Consider the following 8,269-nt stretch of genomic DNA (forward strand, 5'->3'; position numbering starts at 1 on the left):
CTACTGGGTACTGAATATCACTCCCCGTAAGTTATGGATTTGCAATGCCCACTTTTCAGATGGCTATTATAACAAAGTAAATCAAATAGATAAAAACAAATAGACGTTTATTCAGTAATACAACATATATGATTTCATCAGCATTTCCATTTATACAAGATGTGCCACATACAGAATCAATCCATAGACCTACACGTTTCGTCCTTCTGGGCTACATATGGGGCAATGAATAAATATAATGGTGGTATTCCTCTAATTAGTACAGTAAAGATGGTATATCCTCTAATTAGTGCAGTAATATACTGTTATCACTGTAATTGGTGCAGTGCCATGCTGCAGTAGGATGGATGTTTATAGTAGGTGTTTTTATGGCCGCCCATTTCACAAGAGGTTATAAAAAACCTAGATAGGCTTTCAGATAGGTATTCATTAATAGGCAGATGACATTCAGGTGGTAAATAAATATGTATTGCTTCACAGTCACCGATATGCAGATTTTTTCTCTCTCTGGGAATCTGTGATACACAGCATATTCTACTCTATCGCATCTCGGCATGGCGTTCACCGAGAATGGGACACACATGCGTGTGAGACGCAAATTGTGCGCTGACAGGTAAAGCTTGTGCAGGCTGCGCAGTGCTTACATAATAGCAGTGCAATTGCTCAATTTTGCAAATTAATCATGGGTAGGGCCATGGCATGTGTGGCCTCCTTATCCTGTCCCGGACGGACCCTACGTGCTAGTGGAAGGCGTTTGTAGTTTTGCAATACTGTAACCCATGCTGAATTAGGCATCATGTACAATGTGGGTAAAACCAAGCAAGTGCATATTTCCTTACTAGTTTGGATCATAAATTATCAAACCCCTATCCTGGCTCATTCGTAATTCGATGATTTTAAATTAGAACTCTTCCGATAATATATCCGGTACTTGTGTATTATAGCGGCGCCCATCGCATCGTATACCATAAGGCATATGATGGTATGCGATTCGATGCAATGAGATATCGCGCGATGTAGTACAATGGCATACAATTTTAAAATTGTATGACATTGTATATGGCATAGAATGCCATACAATGCGATGGGATGCGATTATAAATTGTATAAGCACCCTAATGGGTGCTTACAATGTTAAATGCACCCTAATGGGTGCTTACAATGTTAAATGCACCCCCACGCCATCCCCCACTATAAACGTGAACCCGAAGCGTGGCGAGCGCAGCGAGCCCGAGAGGGGCGGCGGTACGCGTCCTACGACCTTTTTATACCCCCACTATCCACGTCGGCATGGAGTTGATTTTATATAGTGTGGCGTGCGCAGCGAGCCACCGAGCACAAAGCGTGGCGAGCGCAGCGTGCCCCGCGAGGGGACGCGTATAACTTCACATGCATACGCGCCCGCTCGCCACGCTTCAGGCTCGGTGGCTCGCTACACTATATACAATCAACTCCACGCCGACGTGGATAGTGGGGGTATGAAAAGGACGTAGGACGCATACCGCAGCCCCTCGCGAGCTCGCCACGCTTCGGGATCACGATTATAGTGGGGGGGTGGCGTGGGGGTGCATTTTACATTGTAAACACCCATTTGGATGCTTAAAATCACCCATTAGGGTGCTTGTACAAATTTTAATTTAATTTAACAAATAGTCGTGTAAAATCGTGTCGCATCGCATCGTATGCCATTGGTTGTATGGCATACGATGCAATGCGATAAAAACATCGTACGACCAACATTGGGGGCGCCGCTATAATACACAAGTACCATATATCCATTAGAGGTTTATTATTAGCAGCGAGTTATTATCAGTATGTGAATAGATGGATCTATGAAGCTCCTTAACATCCAAATTAAATGTACAGTAGTAAGCCTGTACAAATATTCCACGTGGCATCCAACCCCTAGTTTTTTTTAAGAATAGACTAATGTTGGCTAGGCTTGAGTATCCTTATCCAAAATATCCCATCTCCATAGTTTCCAGAATCCAATTTTTTGGGGGGTAAAAGAACTACTGGGGACATCAGTAACTGGCACTACTGGGGACATGATAAGTAACTAACACTAAATATGTGCAATAAAATGATTGCTTGGCATTCAAATGCAGTGCCTGAGATAGGACACAAATTTTGTTTCATACACAAATAAAATATATTTGGGTACTTGTGTATTATAGCGGCGCCCCCGATGTACATCGCGTGATGTTTTTATCGCATCGCATACCATGCACCCGATGGCATGCGATGCGATGCGACGCGATTTTGGCCCCCTATGCGGTGAAACATTGTATAAGCCCTAAAGGGTGCTTTTAAGCACCCAAAAGGGTGCTTACAATGTTAAATGCACCCCCACGCCACCCCCCCCCACTATAAACGTGAACCCGAAGTGTGGCGAGCGCAGCAAGCCCACGAGGGGCGGCGGTACGCATCCTCTGACCTTTTCATACCCCCACTATCCATGTCGGCGTGGAGTCGAGAATAGAAAGTGTGGCGAGCGCAGCGAGCCACCGAACCCGAAGCGTGGCGAGAGGAGACGCGGATACCTGTGAAGCCCACGAGGGGACGCCGATACCTGTGAAGTTATCCGCGTCCCCTCGCCACGCTTCGGGCTCGCCACACTTTCTATTCTCAACTCCACGCCGACGTGAATAGTGGGGGTATGAAAAGGTCGGAGGACGCGTACCGCCGCCCCTCGCGGGCTCGCTGCGCTCGCCACGCTTCGGGTTCACGTTTATAGGCGGGGGGGGGGGTGGTGGCGTGGGGGTGCATTTAACATTGTAAGCACCCATTAGGGTGCTTATACAATTTTTTATCGCATCGCATTGTATGCCATACACAATGTCATACAATTTAAAAATTGTATGACATTGTACAATATCGCGCGATATCGCGTCGCATCGCATACCATCGCATGCCTTGTGGTATGCGATGCGATGGGCACCGCTATAATACACAAGTACCTATATTTGTGTGTATTTCATGTGTTTGATGTGTATATACAACATAGATGCAATATACCTCAAAATTAGTAATTGAAATAAAAATATTCTGAAATACGGAATAATCAGTTATCCAAAATTCTTCTGATCACGAGCATTTTGGATAAGGGATACTCTCCCTGTGCTAGGCACCAAAATATTCTTGTTTGTGATGATGTGTCGATTATTAGTCTTCAGCTAATTAAGGGCTCATAGGATATGATTTGTTTAAGGGGTATTTAAAGGAGGGTCTGTTCATGCAATCTCCCTGGCTGTATCTAGTGGATTGCCCACTCTGTGTTGAGTATATCTATCCCTGTCCTGTCTTTTCTCTCTCCCCTTACATTTATCATTTACAGTTATCCTTGTTTGCCCCTTTGATGTACCCTTTTGTCTTTCCTCATTCCCCATATCTTGTGTTGCCTACTTTTTTCCCTGCTCCCCCCTTCAGGCTTTTTTTCATTAAGGATTTGTTGTTATTTGGCATTGGAGGGCATCTGTGGCTTATGTGTCACAAGAGAGCATTGTGGGACACTTTCTTTTTTTGTTACTTGTTTCCTAGCACGGCGCCTGCGATTTTAATTGTACCCATCGGGTCCCAAAAAATCGCGTCGATCGCATCGCATGCAACCAAATCGCATGTGATGCGATTGACGCGATCAATGCGATTTTTAAATTGGAACCAATGTAAAATGGTCCCTGAGACCCGATTTTACATTGGGCCCAATGTTAAATGCCCCCCAGACCCCAATTTTTATTGTATACCCACCCTGATGGGTCAAATGCCCCCCCATTGTTAACGCCACCCCACGATGAACGCCAACCCGAAGCGTGGCGAGCGCAGCGAGCCCACGAGGGGTGGCGATACGCGTCCTCAGACCTTTTCATACCCCCACTATCCATGTTGGCGTGGTGTTGATCTTATATATTGTGGCGAGCACAGTGAGCCATCGAGTTTGAAGCGTGGTGAGCGCAGTGAGCGCAGCGAGCTCCGCGAGGGGACGCGCATTACTTCACAGGTATTATGTGTCCCCTCGCGGGACTCACTGTGCTTGCCACGCTTCGGGCTCAGTGGCTCGCTGCGCTCGCTACACTATATAAAGTCAGATCCACGCCGACATGGTTAGTGGGGGTATGAAAAGCTCGGAGGACGCAGGCTCGCTGCACTCGCCATGCTTCGGGTTGGCATTCATTGTGGGGTGGCGTTAACAATGGGGGGGGTATTTCACATGTAAACTACCCATAAGGGTGGGTATACAATGAAAAATCGGGTCCATTGGCCCATTTAACATTGTTCCCTATGTAAAATCGCGTCCATCGCATTGGTCGCATCACATGCCTTAACTTAAGGCATGCGATGGATGCAATTTTTTAATTGTCGGGGAAAAGGCTAAAAATAGCCCTGAAATCGCGTCGGTCGCGTCCATCGCATACCTTAAGTTAAGGTATGCGATCACTTGCGACAGGAAACAAGTACCCTTTTTTATTGGTAAGTTTTTCCTGCTCAGTGTAAAAGTCTTGGTTGGCTCTGGTATGAAAGCATTTGTTTGCTTCTTCTTTTGGATTTCTCAAATATTCTGGAGCCTTACTGGGGACTACAGTACAGATCTAACCATCGTAAATTAGTAGCAGCTTTTCTATAGTGTATGACAATGTATACAAGAAGATAGTGTTAGGGACATTTGGCTATAGTTGCAATCAGTGTAATATATTTTCTAGTTGTTAAGTAGAACACATATTTAAATCTAGAAGGGAGTCCATAAATAATATAAATATTGAAATTCAGACACCAAAGGCTCCAATGACCAATTGACAAAGTAGAAATGCACAGTATGGGAATGACTGCTTTTATGTTTATGTATTTATTCTTCCATAAACAGATGTGTCCATAGACATATAGCCTCCTTTTACTTTAAACAGTCCTTCTAGTTGCTCTATATCATAATGAAACTCAGTAACAACATGGTACAGAGAGGATACAGAGGCAGCTTCTGCTAATTAAAATGTTACACAGCATGCCTATATTGTGTGTGCAGCAATGGCTCTGGGACCGATTCAGACCCGATCACACTACCGAAAATTTGCAGTGGCCAACGTTCAGGTAGAACCCCACTAGAGTTAAATCTCGCCTTGCAAATTAATGTAATCGCTGTGCAAATGGATGTGTATGACTGCAGATGTATTTGCAGCCATACAAAGAAAAGATAGAAACCAAGCGCTGATCCTATTCACAATTGGTGGGAGTAGGTTCAGGTAGGACCTTGTCTCGAACCGCCCCCAGAGTGTATTTCTTCAGCTGTAACAACCTAATGGACCACACTGACCTTAGTGATGGTCCCTATGTACACATAGCATTTTCTTTTATTCTTTTCATTCAGAGGTCATCTACTGCTTCAGAGGTTAAGGGTGGATGTACTGACCTGGGTATTGGTCCCTATGTTCACATAAGGGTTTATTTTCGGAGCTCAGGTTTCCCCAAATCACAACACCAGTACTGATAGCAGGTTTCTTTTTCCAAAAGTTTTATTGCTCCAAATAAAAAGTAAATCCAAACCAGATAAAAATAGTATTAAAAACTGCACAGGAGCCTTCACCAGGTGGAACCAACAAAAAACATTGTAATCCTCCTCACCCGGGATGAGATTGGGATGGAATGTCCGCCCAGATGGAATAAGGCAAATGTTGATCCTTTCTGGTTCTGGCCTCCTGATTACACCAACGCGTTTCTGACCGGGTCCTTCCCCTGAGGAAGGACCCGGTCAGAAACCGAGCTGCAGATTTGGAGGCGCGGTGTTGTCGGGAAGCCCTTGTTTTTTCATTTGCAGCCATGCCAATATCTTCAAAACCTTTCGTAAGCTGCTCATTACCTCATGTGCCTACTCCCCGTCAATCACCTTGCAAATGGACAGTGATTAAAAAAGTAGCAGGATTTTATCGAAAGATAGCCTCGTGCATGCATACTATGGGAAATATGATGCACAGTCTATGAATAATCAGCTAATTTGCAACTGTGCGATCAGGTCTGAATTCACCCCTGTTACTGCATATGGAATGTAATGTTCCATTACTTATGCAAATATAGATGCAGTCAAGCACATAATATAGGCATGCTGCATATCATTTTACTCAGCAGCTTGTGCATCATATTCACACTGTGACTAGGAGGAATGCACCTCTGCAGACAAAGGCTGAGATGCAAGCTTGAATAAGAACCACATGCAACCTTATTCCTACTAATGGAAGAACAGCATGTTTGAAATTAAACCAAGATTAGGGGCTATTACAGACACATATGGGCATATTCAATTAACTGCAGGGTTTAACATATGGTAATCAGTCGACAATAAGCCACAGTGTAAACCCCGCAGCTAATTAAATATGCTTGATAGAGACCGTTGTAGTAATCATTCATTGCAAAGGTTTTCTTATATGTTAATTATCAGATTTTTTTATTTCTATTAGCAATATGGGGTTTCTAAGTATTTGGGGCACCACCATGAGTGACATAGATAACACATAGCGCACAAATCTACAGCAGACTATTGCTCTGATGCAACTGCGCTGATGTATATTGGACAGTTGCACTGCAGTTCTTATTGTAACCAGAAGGTTAATGTTTCTTCGTTGTAACCTGCAAGTCTGATTAAGCTTAAGGTATATAATGAAGCTGTAAATTAAACTTTGGTATATTAAGAGAAATACTCCACCAGATATTCGTAATGAGTATGTTAGGACTTGTAGAAAGTTTCCCGTTATGACCTGAGATGATTCTGGTGAAAGTGTAAACAAAAAGTTCTCTTCATATTTATTTTGAAATCTCCCCTTTGATTTCATTGAATTTAATTAATTAGTTGCCAATATCTTAACTGAATAGAGATCTCTCACACTTACAGAATCCCAGATAATCCAAACTATCTAGATCAGGGGTAGCCAACTCCAGTCCTCGAGAGCTACCAACAGTTAATGTTTTCCAGATCTCCTCACAGAATCACAAGTGAAGAAATTAGCTTCACCTGTGGATCTTTTAAAATGTGTTAGTGAGTAATGAGTGCACCTCTGCAGCAGATAGGTTGTCTGGAAAATGTGAACTGTTGGTAGCTCTCGAGGACTGGAGTTGGCTACCACTGATCTAGAGAATCTAATTCTAAAGGTGCCCATACACTCATAAGATTTATCTTCAGATCTGGCTGGTTGGAACAAAAACATGGTTATGGATGAGTGACAGTTTGTCAGTTTTCCAGCATTTCCAAGCAAATGGGCAACTGTCATTTGCACTCATTCATAACCATGTTTTTGTTCCAACAAGACAGATCTGCAGATACACCTACATGTGTATGGCCACCTGTACCACCTTCAGGGACAGCTTGCTGTAGGCCAAGCAGGCAAAGCTGACAACTTTCAATTAGGGCAACATGATAGAGGTATTCTTCCAGTACTTGAATGTGAAATGGAATTGCCCATCTTTTGATTTATAGCATTAGCAAGGTTATCTTGCATATTGATTTTACTGATACTTATAATAAGGATAAAGAACCATTTCTTTAACTGGTAGCTTTCTGGTTGCACATGCTATGTATGTGTACTTATAAGCCATCTATATAACGAGATTGATGCCTCTAATATAGATAGGTTTTTGTTTTCGAAAAATAATTTCATGATGTGCTCAAATCAACATTCACAATAGCTTTATGAATCATTAATGCAGAGACATCACCAGGTGGTGTGACACCTGGTGAACATTCCGCATCACTCCTCCCACCACACGCCAGAGGCGCAACCACCTTAAAAGCGGTCATAGCTTAAAATAAATTGATGTGGCCTTGCTGGATCTCTTTTGCATCACTCCAGGGGCGTTTTCAGCATCCCCAGAGATGCTGGATACCCCCGGTGGCTAAGCTATTGTAGTGCAGACTATTCTTTGATGACATGTGTTTGTGCTACAGGAGAATATCACATTGCAGCATTTGGCTCCTGTCACTGCAGAAGAGCTAGCACTTTGGTGTCACTCTCTCGGAGGGGGACACCTGGGTGCTGGTCGTACATTCCGTACCCGCCTTTTGACGCAACTGCATGAATTTCTTTCATAATTCTTCTTAACATTTAAGCTAAAAATATAGATTCAGCAATATATATTCTAACAGTATCTGAAACCATTCAGTGTAACGGCAAATTTCAATGTACTAGATACCAAGTATAGTTGTAATTTAATTTCAGTCAGCAACATGTGAATATTCTGGCATATTCTAGGTTGAAGAAAAAAAACATTTTAATATCATATACACTATCTCATT

The sequence above is a fragment of the Crinia signifera genome, chromosome 5 (assembly GCF_055691185.1).
Source record: "Crinia signifera chromosome 5, ASM5569118v1, whole genome shotgun sequence".
NCBI classification, from domain to species: domain Eukaryota; kingdom Metazoa; phylum Chordata; class Amphibia; order Anura; family Myobatrachidae; genus Crinia; species Crinia signifera.